At 47.8% G+C, this 17,771-nt stretch overlaps 1 long non-coding RNA gene across 7 annotated transcripts in view; it reads right to left on the bottom strand.

Moving 5' to 3' along the window:
* The window catches only part of LOC149119914 (uncharacterized), a 168,681-nt gene that overhangs the window by 98,542 nt on the left and 52,368 nt on the right, over positions 1-17,771 (bottom strand). The window lies entirely within an intron of this gene.

The following is a 17,771-nucleotide window of genomic DNA, read 5'->3' as shown; positions in this document are numbered from 1 at the left end:
CCTCAGCTTGGGCAAGGCAGTTAACCACAGTGAATTCTAGGACTGTTGCAATACAGAGAATATGAAATGCAATTTAGGCTGTTGTGGGGTAAATAGATGTTAAAACTTATGTGGCTTCACCAAGAAGATGGAAGAGCAAGCAGCCTGCTGTGATACTGGCTGTTCATGGGGCCAGGGCTGTGTAAATGTCTTCATGCATCAAAATATTAGATTGTACCCCATAAATATGGATAGTTAGTATGTCTATAAATGAAAAACTAAGTTGACAGCTTTGATAATTACTGATATAGGAATAAGAGGGGAATGGTTGCCTTGAGGGTGGAGATGGGCTGTAGATAGTTGTTGTTGTTGTTTTTGACAGGCAGAGTTAGAGAGAAAGAGAGACAGAGAGAAAGGTCTTCCTTTTTCCATTGGTTCACCCCCGAAGTGGCCACTACAGCTAGCGTGCTGAGACTGGCGCGCTGCGCCGATCTGAAGCCAGGAGCCAGGTGCTTCCTTCTGGTCTCCCTTGTAGGTGCAGGCCAAAGTACCTGGGCTATCCTCCATTGCACTCCTGGGCCACAGCTGAGAGCTGGACTGGAAGAGGAGCAAACGGGACAGAATCCAGCGTCCCAACTGGGACTAGAACCCGGGGTGCCGGCACCGCAGGTGGAGGATTAGCCTAGTGTGCCACAGCACCAGTGATAGTTTTGTTTTAGGTCAGAAGCCAGTAACCACTGCTTTTACTCCTGGTGGGATAGCAATTTCTAACTTTATTAATAACTGGGTTGTGAGTATAAGTGAACGAGTAACAGTCCTAGTAGGTTTGTTTAAGCAATGAATATTATGATCTAGCTATTGGATTCATTCTCTAAAGTTGGGCATTGTTATTTAAGAATGAGTTGCACTAGTCATTGTTGAATGGAGACTGATAGATTCTTCTATAGGTCTGGAGGAGGGCAATAAAACAGTGCAGAGCAAGATAATTAGAAGAGCTATTCCTATTGATGGGGGTAATGACAAAGGAAAATGAATTTTTGTTCTCACAGAGTTTCATTTGGGGATGACTGAATATCATTTGGTGTGAGGTCAAGGGGGTAGGTGTATTTGGAGGATTTTAGTCGGAATACAGTAAATAGTGGTACTGCTATTGAGATAATAGGAAGAAATCAGGTTGAGCTATGTAAGTGTGGCATTTCATCATGAAGGAGTTACTGCTCTCAATCTTTAACTTAAAACATTAATGCCAATTAGCAACATAATGATACTAGGACAAAAGTATTGATAAGATTTCAAACCAATTTCATGGTAGTAAAGGACAATAGGCGTGATGATATTGTTAGTTGACAAATTATGGATTATTGGTCATAATATAGACATAGTGGAGTGATATGAGGGTCTATTCATTCAAACATCCTGGAATGGCATCTGTTTTTAGACCTAATGATGGCATGCCTGGTGAGGGTAACACATCTTTGAGTGAAACTAGTATACAGATTGGCATTTTTACATGGGACTACTCATCTACTTCAAGCAGTCATAGTTCTCCTGGTTTTAAATCTGTTCTGGGAATTCTAGGAGTCAAAGTGCAAGTCTTCATAGCTTCAGTATAATTGATTTCCTATAATATTTACAGTTATGGAGAGGTTCTTAGTTTCCTCTTGTATACAGTACTCAAAAGCATGGAAGGGCAATTAAGCTTCAATATAATTGGTGAAATGGTTCCTGCTATCTCTACTTTCTAGGCATTTCTAGTACTTGTATGGGTTACTTTAGTTGTTAACATAATTGAAATGTAAAGAACTAGTGGGTTAATTAAGCGTATGATTCTTAGCATGTGATCATGCAATGGATTAGTTCTGTAATGGGTGATGCAGCATCTTAAATTCCTAGCTGGGATGGCCAATCCGAAGCCAGGTTCCAGGAGCTTCTTCAGGGGCTCCCATGTGGGTGTAAAGACCTAAAGACTTGGGCCATGCCTACTGCTTTCCCAGGCCATAGCAGAGAGCAGGATCTGAAGTGGAGCAACCAGGACTTGAACCAGTGCCCACATGGGATACTGGCACTGTAGGCAGTGGCTTTACCTGCTATGCCACAGCGCTGGCCATTTGGGTAATTTTTTTAAACTTTGAAAGTATTTTTCACTTGGGATATGCCATTAATTCTTTTTAAAAAAGAGTTGTTTTAGTTATTAGAAAGACAGTGTTAGAGAGGTAGAGACAGAGAGAGAGGTCTTCCATCCACAGGTTCACTCCCTAGATGGCCTCAATGTCCAGAGCTGAGCTGGTCTGAAGCCAGGAGCTAGGAGCTTCCTCCAGGTCTCCCACAGGGGTGCAGGGGCCCAAGCACTTGGGCCAACCTCCGCTGCTTTCCCAGGAGTGTCAGCAGGGAGCTGGATTGGAAGTGGAGCAGCCTGGACTTGAATTGGCACCCACATGGGATGCTGGCATCAAAGGCCAGTGTTTTCACCTGCAGTGCCACAGCACCAGGAACAACCACTAATACTTCTTAACTGGATTTCAGCCTTGGATTCATTGAGCTGAGGAATCACCAGGACAGAAAGTTAACAGAACAAGGGTACTTCAGAGTTCATGGAAAGGGGGATTAGAAGACTAATATGTCTTGGTGTCCAGCATTCTGAAGTACATGCCTATAAGAGGTCTTCCAAAATGAATACTATGAGAAAGCTATGCATTTTTTCAAAAAATTTTGAGATCGATGATTTTGAACAGCTCTTATCTTGACTGTTGAGGAAGAGAATTTTTTGTTTGTTTTTGTTCTTTTTTCTTCATACGGTTCAGTGAATGCTCTATAGTGTAGGGTTAGTCTTATGAGTATAAAATTAACTGAAAATAAATCTTTTTAAAAACTAAGAGCAGGGGATGGAGGAGGAGGAAGGGTGGGAGTATGAGTGGGAGGGAGACAGGGTGAGAAGAATCACCATTTTCCCAAATGTGTATATGTGAAATGCATGATGTTTGTATTCCTTAAATAAATATGTTGTAACAAAATAAACTCCCTTTTCATTCCATTTTTCCGTAATTTTTGTTGTCAATGGGATGTCAGTAGGAAGGCACAGGTTCTGAGCTAGTGTAACTGCTGCTCCTTCTCAGGCTGTTGGTGGTCCAGTTGCTCAGTTTGTCGCTCAGATCCGCAGTCAGCAGAGGGTGAGGACCTTCTGCATCATGCCCTGAGCTGCCAAACCCCGGGCAGCAGTCCCCTTCCCCCATTTGTCAGCACTAACTATTCATCCAGGCTCAATCAGTTAATGACAAACCTGATTTCTCTCAGGGCTGGGACATGAAGGGCTGGTTGGGAAAGGCCTGGGTCAGAGCTGTTTGGTAGACAAGCAGGAGTCTGGTGTGTTTGGGGTCTCCTGTCCTCCCAGAACTTGACCTTCCTCTTTCAGACACCTCTGGGTGACGGCAGGGCGTTGTATGTATGTATTTGTATCAGGAGAGTAGACGTTTCCAGATTTTCCACATCGTTGCTAACACTTTACTAAAACGTCTGGCCATCCTAGTGTTGTTATCCGTGGTCCTTGGATGTGATATTTCAGTCTTGCTACTCTTTGGAGACTTTCTCTTTGGCCTGCACGTTAAGGTAAGCAGGAGACCAGAGCCATCTCAGGGCCCAGCCACCACTCTCCTTCTGCAAAGCCCCAAAGACTGCCTGGGAGCCAAAACCCACCTCTATATTCTCTGTCTCCTGACACGCCATTGACATCTCAGCCCATACCCCCCAGAAGTTTCTGGAAAAGCCCAGGGCTTTCTGAGGGCCCCATTAGGAAATTTTCCACAATTGATCCTTGCTGTGTGAGCAGTGCTCTCAGGAGGAAGCTGTGGCGATTGAGAGTGGTTAGGGCACAGAAGCTCAGGCAAGGGCATGGGTTCAGCAGAAGCTCACCTCAGCCTGAGCCCACAAAGGATCTGAAGTGCCCCTGGGACCATGTGCACATTCTTGGGCCTGGGGGTCCTCACACATTCCTATTCCCCATCAGTCTCAGGTTGACTGCAGCTCAGGTCAGGAAGACCCTTCTCATGTCTCCATGACAGCCTGTCCCTGTCAGCCTGGTGGATCTTTGACCACCATGTTCCCTGTGCACAGCTGAGTGTGCCAATAATTCTACCTTTCAAGTAAATAAAATAAATCTTTAAAAAATTGACTGAAAAAATGATCTCTGTAAAAAAAATATTAATGGGAAAAAAGAGGGTGGAAGAAAAGGAGCAGGAGTGTGGGTGGGAGTGAGGTGGGGAAGAATCACCATGTTCCCAAATCTGTATATATTAAATGCATGAAGTTATATTCCTTAAATAAAATAATAAAAAATTGATATGGAGAAAGCAATACACGTGGTGCCCTTTTGAATTGCATATATTCAAGATAATTGCTTTTTTGATACTTAAATAGTCTGAGTAGAAGAAAAACACCGAGAATTATTGGCAGCAAAAAGCTTTAGAGCAGTTTCTGCCTGGAGGGTATCTGGAAAACCATGGTGAGTGTCACCAGATGGAGGCCCTGTTGGCTTTGAGATGCTGAGGTTTGCAAGCACCACAACTCCTGCACTGTGCCTGGAGTTACCGACATTGTCGAATTTCTCCTCCTCCTTCATCTTGCCTCTTCCTCTTTCTCCTCCTCCTCCTCCTCTTCCTCTTCTAGATTTATTTATTTTATGGGAAGAATTAGACGTGTGTGTGTGTGTGTGTGTGTGTGTGTGTGAGAGAGAGAGAGAGAGAGAGAGAGAGAGAGAGAGAGAGAGAGAGAAATCTTCCATCTGCATGTTTACTCTCTAGATGGTCCCAATGGCTGGACCAGAGTCAGGAGCTTTTCTGGGTTCCCACATGGGTGCAGGGGCCCAAGGACCTTGGCTGTCCTTTGCTGCTTTTCCAGGCCATTAGCAGGGAGCTGGTATGGAAATGGAGCAGTTGGGATTTAAACCAGTGCCCATATGGGAGATCAGTGTTTCAGGTGGCATCTTTAGCCACTATGCCACAGGACAGGCTCTATGCAGCAACTTCTCCAGATCCTTAATCTGTGGCATGGTCTGCTACAATGGAAAATCCTTGGAGCTGGTGTCTGCATCCAAGCAGCTATTGAGAACAGAGACAGCTGGCCCAGGGCTGTGGTTCTGCCGTGGCTGCACCACGAGTCTCAGGGACAATGGTGCTGGAGAACCTGGATCTCACTCACCCCACCTTGGTGCTGCCTTTTCTGAAAAAGCATTTTTACTTCTCTGGTTCCCCTTATGTTCATAGCTGCTACTCTTCCTTCAAAATACATTGTGATTTTCTCTTTTCCTTGACTGTTGCTATGAATGCTTGGATTTTTTTCTTTGGTACATATTTTGTTTATGTTATACATGTTTCATCTATTTCCTTTATACCATTATAGGAACACAGTGGCACTTCCTGCACCCTCCCTCCTACCCATGCTCCAGCACATTGTTTTTGTTGTGACCTGGGATGGAAATGCACCAGGTTGGTGGAAGGTTGGGTTGCTACTCAGCATCCTTATTTTTTTAAAACTTTTTATTTATTTGAGAGATAGAGTTACAGACCGTGAGAGGGAGAGACAGAGAAAGGTCTTCCTTCCATTGGTTCACTCCCCAGAAGGCTGCATTAGCTGGAGCTGCAGCAATCCAAAGCCAGGAGCCAGGATCTTCTTCCAGGTGTCTCACAGGGGTTCAGGAGCCCAAGGATTTGAACATCATCAACTGATTACCCAGGTCACAGCAGAGAGCCAGATTGGAAGAGGAGCAGCCAGGACTAGAACCAGTGCCCAGATGGGATGCCAGTGCCACAGGCAGATTAACCTGTGCCGGGGCTGGTGCCATGGCTCACTTGGCTAATCCTCTGCTTGCGGTGCCAGCATCCCATATGGGTGCTGGGTTCTAGTCCCAGTTGCTCCTCTTCCAGTCCAGCTCTCTGCTGTGGCCCAGGAAGGCAGTGGAGGATGGCCCAAGTGCTTGGGCCCCTGCACACACATAGGAGACCAGGGGGAAGCACCTGGCTCCTGACTTCAGATTGGCGCAGCTCTGGCCGTGGCAGCCATTTGGGGGGTGGACCAATGGAAGGAAGACCTTTCTCTCTCTCTCTCTCTCTCTCTCTCTCTCTCTCTCTGTCTCTCTCTTTCTCTCTCTTTCTCTCATTGTCTAACTCTGTCAAATTAAAAAAAAAAAAACTACTCTACCATGGTCCCAGCCCCCTGGAATCTCCTCAGAAGTTGTGGGGTTGAAATCAATCTCTGAGCTGAGGATTTTCTACCAGATTTTTTTCTCAACAACACATCTTGGAGTGTTTGGATTTGGTCTACAGAGAATGTGCTAGTTCTTTTAAAAAAACTTGTATTTATTTTTTGAGATAACATATAATTTACATTATAGCCAAAGGCTTATTGGTGCCCCTAAATAAAGAGTTCCAGAAATAAAAAGTGAGAAGACCATAGTCCAGTAGGAAAGGAGGCATGGGCTACACAGAATAACCAACAGAAAAGATGTTCATGTTGACTCACATAAAGTAAATTTTAAAGTAGTCCCCAAATCATTAAAACTCTAGTAGAATATAATGCCTATCAATTTTCTTGGATAAATATTTATCACAAAATGAGACAAAACACTCTATTTCCAGTAAAACTATATATTCAGGCATTTTTCTCTTTAAATATTGGCTGCCACCCTATAAGAGAGGACATGCACCATTTGTCTTTCTGTGTTTGGATTATTTCACTCAATAGCATGTCCTCCAGTTCCAGCCATTTTTCCTGCAAATGGTAGAATTTCATTCTTTTTATGGCTGAATAATCCTCCTGTGTGTGTGTGTGTGTGTGAGAGAGAGAGAGAGAGAGAGAGAGAGAGAGAGAGAGACCTTAGCAGGTTTTCAGCTGTCAACTTCCAGTGGGTTTGTTAAGAAGTGGCCCTGCCGCTCCTCAGTTGAGTGCTCCATTCTGCACACCTGCAGATGGAACCAAGGGCTGGAATGGTGATTGCTTTGTTGGAAGGTGGCTGTGAAGCTGCTGGGTCATCCCAGGGCTGCACCTGGTTGCATGCTCCCCAGCAGGCTGCTCAAGGCCCAACTACCCTTGGTCTGACCACAGGTGTAGAGTTCAGCATTTTTTTCCCACATGTGGGCACCCTTTCCTCTGTGGGATTTATGTGGATTCTCCTGTTGGGAGTGAGGGGCTGTCTTGTTAGGCACATGAGGCCATTTGTATTTCCTTTTGGTAACCTGTGTGCTTCTGTTCAACCTGCATTTCTTTTGAGACCTTGATGTTTCTCCCATTGAATTTTGTATGCTTTCATTTTTAAAGATTGTATTTATTTATCTGAGAGGCACAGTAATATTAAAAGGTGGGGGGTGGGGAGATCCCGAGATACTTCATCTACTGGAGATGCTCCATCTATTGATACCCTTCCCAAATGGTCACACTGGTGAGAGCTGGGCCGATCTGAAGCCATAAGCCAGGATCTTAGGGCTTCTACTTCCTTCCTCTTTCAAATGGGGATGGGATGGGAATAGCAATGGGAGCAGCAGAGCTCAGGCAGCAGCTGTTTGTACTGCAGAGACCGTTAGTAGCCCCAGTTGACATGTGGGATACTGAGGCCCAGAGTCACCAAGTACCTCTCTCATGGTGGGGGTCTGGAATCCATACTCTTAGCTGTCAGCTGAACTTGTAACTGCACCCTCCTGTCAGTGAGGTGGGAGGGAGAAGTAACTGAAGGCGGTGTTGCTGGCAAAGCCTCGACACAAAGGAGCTGCTCAGGAATGACAGCTGCCTTGCGGTGTGGCCCTTGTTGTCTGCTGTCAGGTTGTTTCCTGTGTGCTCTGGGGAGCAGTGATTGGCCCCTGGTAGAGATGAGTTTGGACAAATGTGCAGAGGTGTGATGTACAGAATCGAGTGCTTAGGGCTGAGCTAAGACCTCCCTGTGTCTTGCTGGTGAAGCCAGGCCCTTGCTTTTCTGGGTGCTGCTTTGTTTTTGACATGTCACCATGTCTGTACCCAGGATCATTCAGTGCGGTTGTCTGAGGCTTAAAGCATTCAGTCCTTAGGTCTTTATTCCAGGGACTGGAAAATAGGAAGTATGAGAGAGAAGGTTGAATCCTCTGAGCACAGTAGTAATTCCTGTGAGTGGGATGCATGTGCAGTGATAAGGAATTCAGGGAGTGGCCCCTGAGAGGTCCAGCCTTGGTCTTGATAGATATTTGCCCTGAAGGTGGTTTGGTGAATGGGCATCCCAGTGTCAAGGAAAAGATCACAATGTGAAACCGGTTGAGAAAACTTCAGACTCCTTGGGGAGGAAATGAGAGAAAAGATGAATTTACCTTGTTGCAGAAAGAATTTAAGTCCATGTGTCAGTTTACTCATATGCATTTTCCGCCGGCCCGTGGCTCACTAGGCTAATCCTCCGCCTTGTGGCGCTGACACGCTGGATTCTAGTCCCGGTCGGGGCGCTGGATTCTGTCCCGGTTGCCCCTCTTCCAGGCCAGCCCTCTGCTGTGGCCAGGGAGTGCAGTGGAGGATGGCCCAAGTGCTTGGGCCCTGCACCCCATGGGAGACCAGGATAAGTACCTGGCTCCTGCCATCGGATCAGCGCGGTGCGCCGGCCACAGCACGCCGGCCGTGGTGGCCATTGGAGAGTGAACCAACGGCAAAGGAAGACCTTTCTCTCTGTCTTTCTCTCTCACTGTTCACTCTGCCTGTCAAAAAAATGCATTTTCCATGACCTTTTGAAGTCCCTTCATAAAGGAACTGCCAGAAGTAGCTCATACGGATATCTTTCCTTAGTGTGGTGTGTTCATTGCCATCAGTGAACCTGTACTGATGCTTTATTATTCACTAAAGGCCACAGTTTATTCAAATTCCTTAGCTGTACCCACATGTCTGTTTTCTGTACCAACACTACATCCAGAATTTAGTCTCAGACTCTTCATGTTTTTCTTATAGAATCCATTTCCTACTTTGAAAGGTACACACACCCACTCACATGCACACTCACAAACACACACACACACACAGAGAATGAGATCTCAAGACCTTCTATCTGCTAATTCACTTCCCAAATACAAAGGTGGGGCTGGGCCTGACTGAAGCCAGAAACTCCATCCTGTGCTCCCACATGGATGACAGGAACCCAAGCACTGAGGTCATCACCTGGGCCTCCCAGGGTGCACGTGTGCAGGAAGCTGGATCAGAAGCAATGGTGGGACTCTATCTCAGGAAATCCAATATGGAATGGGGGCGTCCCAAGCAGATGGCAAATCTGTTGCACTGCAATGCCTATCTCCTCAGATGTGACTTGATTTTGATGAGATGGATGTCTTGAGAAGTCCAGGCCACAGATTGATGGGATGCACCTGTACTGGCATGTATGTGGGACTAGGTATTTCCTAGAGATTTCCAGGTGATGTATCACAGTTTGGGGTTTGATTTGTGTGAGAGAGAGAGCAAGAAGGAAGACGACAGCATTCCAGGCATGTGGGAAGTGGGCCATAGGAAAGATCTGAGTATGGCTGTTTCCATCTCTTTCTGCAGCTCTCCTAACAAATGAAATGAAAATAAGTTTTTAAAAACTTTATTAGCTCTTATTTTAGAAGAGATTTCCCTCTCCCCAGAGTTTTCTCCTCTCTAGCATGTGCACATTGTGCCCCCAGCAGTTGACCTATTACAGTCTGTGTTCCCTACCTACATTTGAGCCCCAGCAGAGGTCTGTGCTCAGTTAAGCTGGGATTCTCTGCATCTGACAGTCAAGGCAATTTCTGGAGGTGTGTTTTGCCAGTGACCTCACTTTTCTGTAGGATACAAGACAAGTTGGTGAATTCAGGTGTTCAGCTTTTGTCTTGTGGTGTGGCTGGGAGTGACTGTTGATATGCTTTGTACATGTGGGTTAAAAGATATACATCAATTAATCCCTTATTGGAAAATGGGACTCTAACTTAGCTTGTTTCCCCTGCAGATAGTCTCTTTGCTTCCCCTTTCCTGATCTGAATGGAAGAGCAGCAAGGAGGACATCTCCACATGTGGACAATCAGATCACCCAGGAATAAGTGACATCCTAGAGTTACAGTTGTTCTTGGTTATTGTGGAGCAATGAGTTTTCTTCCTCTGTTCTTCGTGGCCTGCGAGCTTCGATGCCAGATGTGTGCTTTCTGGCTGAGCTGTGAGTGTAGATTTCCCTAAGGGAGCAGGTGTGAATGTGTAGAGTGTAGACTGCTGGTGTGTGAGAGGGGTGATCTGGCCAATTGCAGCTCAGAGAGGAGGTGAGAAGTGGTGGCTGCCACAGCAAGAATGACCCTTCCTGTCTCCTCCCTTCCTGGGCTCATTGATCCTGGGCCCCATCCCTTAAGTTCAGCCACAGCTTTTGGTTTTTTTTTCCTTTATTTAGAGATTTATTCATTTATTTTTCATTTATTTAAAGTCTGAGTTAGAGAGAGAGAGAAGGAGAGGCAGGGAAAGAGAGTTATTCCATCCACTGGTACACTCTCCAATTGGCTCCTAAGGCTGGAGCTCTACTGATGCAATGCCAGAAGCCAGAGGCTTCTTCCAGGTGTCCCACGTGTGTAGAGGGGCCCAAGGACTTGGGCCATCTTCTGTTTTCCCAGGCCATAGCAGAGAGGTGGATCAGAAGTAGAGCTCCCAGGATTTGAACCAGTACCCATATGGGATGCCAGCACTGCAGGCCACAGCTTCACCCACTATGCTGGCACAGGTGCCGGCCCATCAGCCACAGCTTTTCTGCTCAGGAGGAAGTCATTATGGCCTTTGGCTCCTTCTACTCCCTAGCCCCCAACCCTCCAGCCCCTGTTTCTTGTGCCACAGGAACATTTTCCCATAGGATCTGACCTCCTGTCAGCACTCACACAAGCCAGCGTTTCTCACACTGGATCTACAGAGCACAGACACACACACAAAAAAAACAGAACGATTATGGTGTTTAATATTAAATAAGAATCTTCTGTGGCGAGGAGCCAGCTGGAGGCCATGAAAGGAGCTGGCCGGGGGCAGAGTTGTGCCATGTCCTGGAGGGGAGGTAGGAAGGGTCATGCCGGAGGGTCTATATCCATAGGTGCTGGGAAACTGGGTATGAAGATGCAAGGAAAGGTGGGAAGGCCAGGCATAAAACTGCCCCTGGGACCAGCGGGAGGAAAACAGAGGGCAGGAGACGTGGTTGACATTTCCATGGACTATGCTGGAAACTAGGGGGTGAAGGGTCCATGGCCTCCTCTGGAGGGGGAGTGTAGGTTGGTGTTGTGTCCATGGGCTCCTCTGGCAGAGGAGCCTATGGGATTGTGGTATCCATTGGTTCCTCCCTTGGTGGAGCGTAGGAGGGTGTGGTGTCCAGGAGCTATCTGGAGGAGGAGCCTATGGGATTGTGGTTGGTTCCTCCCTTGGTGGAGCGTAGGAGGGTGTGGTGTCCAGGAGCTACTCTGGAGGAGGAGCCTATGGCATTGTGGTGTCCATTGGTTCCTCCTTTGGTGGCACTTAGGAGGTTGTGGTGTCCAGGGACTCCTCCCATGGGGGAGCACAGGAGGGTGTGGGTCAATAGGCTCCTCCCATGGTGGAATGTTGGGAGTGTGATATCCCTGGGCTCTTCCCGTGGTGGAACATGGGGAGGTGTGGATCCACCCAAGATGTTTCTTATGGGGGCGTGGTGTCCATTGGTTCCGGTGGCTCATATGGGGGCGTGGTGTCCATCGGTTCTGGTGGCTCACATGGGGGTGTGGTGTCCATGGGTTCTGGTGGCTCATATGGGGGCATGGTGTCCATGGGTTCTGGTGGCTCATATGGGGGTGTGGTGTCCATGGGCTCCTCCTCCCTAGGTGGAGTGTATGGAGGAGTAGTGTCCATGGCTTCTTCCTGTAGGGGAGCAGAGAGGGATGAGTTGTTTATAGCTCTCTCCTTTCAGGGAACATATGGGGGTGATGTGTCCCTTGATACCCCCCATTGGGGAGCATAGGGGGAGAGATTTTCATGGCTTCCTCCTGTGGAGGAGTATCAGGGGGTAAAGTGTCCATATCCTGTATAATTGGATGATGTACTTTGCAGGTTTGCTTCCTCCGCCTTCCATTGCCGGTCCATCTGGTAGGATCAGGTGTGCTCAGTACAGGTCCTAGAAGGGAAAAGGCAGGAAGGATGTGAACTGCTGTGCACCTGGGCGACCTCAGCATCACCTCCCAAAGTGCTTTTGCTTTCTGTTACAAATGTATTATGTGTAAAGGTTGAGTTGGGGAGTGAGAAAACCAAAAGAGAGCTTCCATCTTCTGACTTGACCCTGAAATGGCCACCACAACTGGCACGGTAGCTGGCCAGACAGGGGCCTGGCACTTCACCAGTGCCTTCCAAAATGGCCACGTACTTGAGCCATGTTCTACTGCCTTCCCAGGTACATTAGCAGGCAGCTGGGTTGGAAGTGCAGCAGCTGGGACTCAACCCAGCACTCCTTTGGGATGCTGGTGTTGCAGGCAGTGGCTGAGCCCACTGCACCACAGCACTGCACACACACATGTTCCCCGCACTTCTACCACACCTCCCCTACAAGGCTTTCAGATTTCCATGATGATCAGGTTACCTGGCTCAGGGGGTGGTGGCATCCTGGCCTTGCCGATGTTCACTCTGTTGGACACGCATTGTTGAGTCTGAAGCCCACAGACAGTGGTCAGCAGTGCCACGATGGCCCTGAGTTTTCTTATCATCAGACTGGGTTGTCTGACTTTTGGTCTGTAAGACCTATGGTATTTTGCCCGTGGACCAACTGGTCCAGGGCCAGAGGTGGGAGTGTGACCCCGACCTGGGCCTGGGAGCCCCTTAGGTCGGTGGTCAGCCCCCATTGCTGGGGCAGGTGAGGGGGGGCAAAATTTGCTCCCCAAAGTTTTTGATAATAAGCTGGAGAGTCTCTATACTATTAAGACTTCCCAAAGCACTTTTGGCTGCTATCGCTCCGAAGGGCTAAGGCCAAAATGCCGCATCTGCAGAACCTTAGTGGTCACAGAATGGGCACGTGTCACAGAACCTGCTGCTAGGGGTGCGCATCATAGAGAGCAGGGCCTGGAGATGGGTGTGTCCAGGACCCAGGCTAGGGGTGGAGTTTGCCAAGATGGCCTCAGGAGTGGCACATTGTGCAGATGACATGGGAGGAAGTGGCCCTGGCAAAGGCTGCCAATCCCCTCTGGACTCTTGTGTCCCTCCAGGCTCCTACTGAGGGCAGAGGGTGTCTGTATTGAGCATCATGAGCTGTTGGTAGTGCAGTGGCCCCCTCAGTGCTTTTCCAGGGCCTAGAGCCCTCAGGGCACTGGACAGGACCCATTGCCCAATCCCTAACCCTCAGGTGGGTGAGTGCTAGGAGCGGTCTCTTGGCAAGCAGATCCTGTAGGCTATGGCCGCATTGGTGTCACCCAGTGTGGGTCCTCCTTCCCTTGTCCTGGAAACACTGAGGAGAGAGCCCTCAGGGCAGAAATGCATGTGCCCCTCAGAGCCTGAGGTGCTGGCAGCATAGTTTGGGGCCAGATAGGCTGGGAGAGACATGCTGACCATATAACTGAGATTCCATTCCTGCGAGTTCTCTGGGGAAATGCCAAGTTGGATTTCCACAAAGACCTGTTTATCAATCTGTTGCTGCTCCACTCCCAGATCTAGATCCTGAGGTGACCCAGCTTCATCCTCTTATTTAAAAAAAAATTTTTTTTATTTATTTGAATGACAGAATTAGAGAGAGAATGATCCTCCACCTGCCAGTTCTCTCCCCATGTTGTCACCACAGTCAGGGCAGGTCAGGAGAAAGCCAGGAGCTTCCTCCATGTCTCTCACATGTACAGGGGCGCAGGGACTTGGGCCGTCCTCTGCTGCTTTCTCAGGCACATTAGCAGGGAGCTGCAAGTGCCTCAGGGTGTGGGATCGCACATTGCACCATGATGCCGGCCCACATCCAGCTTTTCTAGAGCATGTCTTTGTGTTTCAGTTGTTCTGGGCATAGTACTGTGGGTCCTGTTGCTTTTCCCATCTGATTAGAATCCCTTTTCTTCCTGTTCGGCAGAGTAATGAAACCTTAGGGCCACACGATTCTTTGACCCTCTGCTCTGTTGTGACTGTTCCCCTTGTTGTCACCTTTGTACAAACGGAGCCTCACCCTCTGAGTCTGTGCTTTCTGTTTTGGGTTCTGAGACGCCATTTAGAGAATTTAAGGGCGAAAACAGAGCCAGCAGTGATTTAAATCCTTAACGTTTCTCCTGCTCTTCATTACTCCTGATGTACCAGACTTCCTGTGGGCAGGATTTCACTTTAGCCTGAAGAATTCCATCCACTTGGTGCTGTTTTGATAGCAAGTGGTCTTCTGATGACTGCTCTTAGTATTCCTTCTTCTCCATCACCCCTCCTTTTTCTGCATAGGGGGCTGAGATTCTTCAGGGTGTCTTGGTTCCCTGGAGAATCCTGGGGAGGTCTTTTCTTTCCGCACTTGGAGGACAGGGTTCTAGTATCCTGTGGACTTTGTGTTTTCTGATGAGAAGTCAAATCCTCTCATGTGGGTATTCCCTTGTTGGGAGCGTGCCATTGGCTCTGATTTCAAGATTCCCCCCCCCCCGCTTTTTTTTGTGGATGTTCACATGTCCCTGTAATGCTTCTGAGCTACTTGGATTGTATTTCTAAAAGGGTGATCTTCCTGGCCATTGGATTCTTTATAGATTTTGTTCACTTCCTCCCCATGCCTCCCCCCCCATTTCAGGCTCCCAAACATTAGGACTTTTGCTCTGGTTCACACATCTCTGAGGCTCCATTCATTTAGCTTCCAGCTTCTTCCCTTCTCTTTGTTCTTCAACTTGTACCTTTCTGTTGATTGGCATGTAATCTGATCCTTCCTTTTTCTACACTCTGGTCCTGATTCCATCCATTGCATTTTGATATGAATTTTGTACGTTCAGGCCTGACATGCCAGCTTGTGTTTTTCATGTAATTCTTCGTTTGCTCAGAACATTTTCTTCCCATTAATTTCAAGAGTATTTGCCTTTCCTTCTTTGGAAATGGTTAGAGGAGATGCTGTCCCTAGTCATTCCTCTATGAGGACAGGTTCAGAGCCAATCGGTGGTCTTTTTCTTTGAGAGCTGATCAGACTGTCCTAGTCATCTCTATGTTTTGTTGTGTACTGCTCCGTGGTATTCTGGACAGTGTGGGAGACTAAAAGCTCTCAGGAGGATGCTCATTTCCTTCTCTGTTGCTTTGTGAAGCAAACCACATAGTGCACATCTAACTGATCTTGGTGTTTTGGCTCATGTCCTACAGTGGTGCACCTTTGTGCAGTTTTCAATTCATTTTCATGGAGCTGTGTCCACTCAGACCTTGTCCCCTTCAGAGGTCACCTGGAAGTCAATTGCTTGGTTCCGTGGGGGCTCAGTTCTGCAGTCTTTCCTCCTCTGGTGTGTGGCCTGTGTATGTGCAGTCAGAGGGATCTCACATCTTGTGCTGATTCATCTGCAGACTATTTGTCCCCTGCAGCTCTCTGATTTGCACAGTTCTCCTGACCTATGCAAGTGCCGCTCTTCCATGTTTTTCTCAGTGGTGTTTACGCTCATGCCGTGGTCCAGATCCACCGACAAGAATACCTGTGAGGTGAAATAGTATGAGAAAGGGATACTAGAGATTTTCCTCTCATTCCTTGGAGAACACAATGCTTTCTGGTTATTTTTAGCTGAAATATAGTGATTTTCTTTTTTTGACAGGCAGAGTGGACAGTGAGAGAGAGAGAGAGAGAGAAAGGTCTTCCTTTGCCATTGGTTCACCCTCCAATGGCCGCCGCGGCCAGTGCGCTGGGGCCGGCGCACCGCGCTGATCTGATGGCAGGAGCCAGGACCCAGGTGCTTCTCCTGGTCTCCCATGGGGTGCAGGGCCCAAGCACTTGGGCCATCCTCCACTTCACTCCCTGGCCACAGCAGAGAGCTGGCCTGGAAGAGGGGCAACCGGGACAGAATCCGGCGCCCCGACTGGGACTAGAACCCGGTGTGCCGGCGCCGCTAGGCGGAGGATTAGCCTTGTGAGCCGCGGCGCCGGCTGAAATATAGTAATTTTCAAGGTTATCCCTTATCCACTGCAGACATTAGGACCGCTTTGTCAGTGAAGTGAGATGAACAAAACAAATTGGTATAACCTTCTCCTTGATACCCCAAATTTTCCTTCTCACATTTCTGGAGAAAGACAGGGATTCACCCTTGGTTTTCCTTTCAGTGGTACCCAGACTTCACTTGCATTGGAGGAGGATGAAAGTGAGGTGAGAAACCCACCTTGACCCCCATCAGGCTGTGCACTTAATCCAATCTGCCTCTCAGTGTGGCCTTCTAAGAGTGCTGAAGAATGTGCCCTCTGCTCAGATTTCACTTTCATCTGTGTGAGTGATAGGTTATATGGAGCTCTCCATCTTGTCCCATCCAAGTGTTCCAGCTGCTTTCATACATATTTACATTTCCTGCAGGACAAGATTTCCTCCTCTGAAAGGAGGAGGATGATCCACTGTGTCCGTGCACCACTGTTTATTCCTTCATCCATCAGTGGATGCCAAACTTGTTTCCATGTCTCAGTTGGTAGGGATAGTGCTGCAGAAAACATGGCAGCGTATAGATGTTTCCATCCCAGTTTCAATTCTTCTCGCGATTCGTCCAGAATTGGGATGCTGGGTCGTTCTCAGTGAAATAAGGCAGTCAAAGGAGGACCAGTCCTCTGTGATTCTACTTAGACACACAGGTGGTGTTCCAGCTGCCAATCTCATAGAAACAGAAGAGGGGTCTTGCTCTGAGCTGGGGATGGACATGGAGATTTGGTGTTCAACAGAAATAGTTTCAGATACACAGGAAATGAGAATCCTAAATATCTGCTCCTGAGCTTATATCTTTCATTAGCTATGTTGTCTAGATAGTGGATGTCATGTTACCGTTTTGTCCCACAAAAATAAAAAAAGTCAGACTGTTCCTGGACAGAGAATGATGATAGTCGATAATTGCAGGAGTACTGCATTCAAATATCAAACTGTATGTTCAGGTGATTTCCAAGACAGAAATTTCAAATTATTTAAGAATTAAGAAATTAATAAATGTCTCATTAAATTTGTCATTTTTTTTTTTGGACAGGCAGAGTTAGACAGTGAGAGAGAGAGATGGAGAGAAAGGTCTTCCTTTTTCCTTTGGTTCACCCACCATGTGGCCCCTACAGCCGGCACACTGCTGCCGGCATTTCCCAAATCTGAAGCCAGGAGCCAGGTGCTTCCTCCTGGTCTCCCTTGAGGGTGCAGGGCCCAAGGACTTGGGCCATCTTCCACTGCACTCCTGGGTCACAGCAGAGAGCTGACTGGAAGAGGAGCAACCGGGACAGAATCCGGCACCCCAACCGGGACTAGAACCTGGGGTGCTGGTGCGCATGTGGAGGTTTAGCCTAGTGAGCCACGGCACTGACAAATTTGTCATTTTCAATAAGTAATTATAAGCACACAAGATAAGATTTCTAAGGTTATTGCCATATTTACATGACTATACACAGAAAAAATGTACTAATGATTTTCCGGCCTGCAGTCCTCATGGAAGGACCTCCTTCATGCTGCATGCACAAGAGAAGTCCTGACACTCTAGGCAGTTCCTGGAAACAGAAGGTGCTCAGCACAGGTGTGTTGTAGGGAGGGGCCATGTAGCCTGGTGTCCACATTGGAATACCTGGGTTCCATTCCTACTCCAGCTGCTGACCCCAGCTTCCTGCTGATGCAGACCCTAGGAGGCAGTGGTGATGGCTGAGTAATTGTTTGCTGCCTCCCACATGGGAGACCTGCTCCC

The sequence above is a fragment of the Oryctolagus cuniculus genome, chromosome 21 (assembly GCF_051225735.1).
Source record: "Oryctolagus cuniculus isolate XC-2025 breed Fujian yellow rabbit chromosome 21, ASM5122573v1, whole genome shotgun sequence".
In the NCBI taxonomy this organism is placed as follows: domain Eukaryota; kingdom Metazoa; phylum Chordata; class Mammalia; order Lagomorpha; family Leporidae; genus Oryctolagus; species Oryctolagus cuniculus.
Note: the sequence above shows the minus strand (reverse complement) of the source record. Positions and strands in the feature narration are given on the sequence as shown.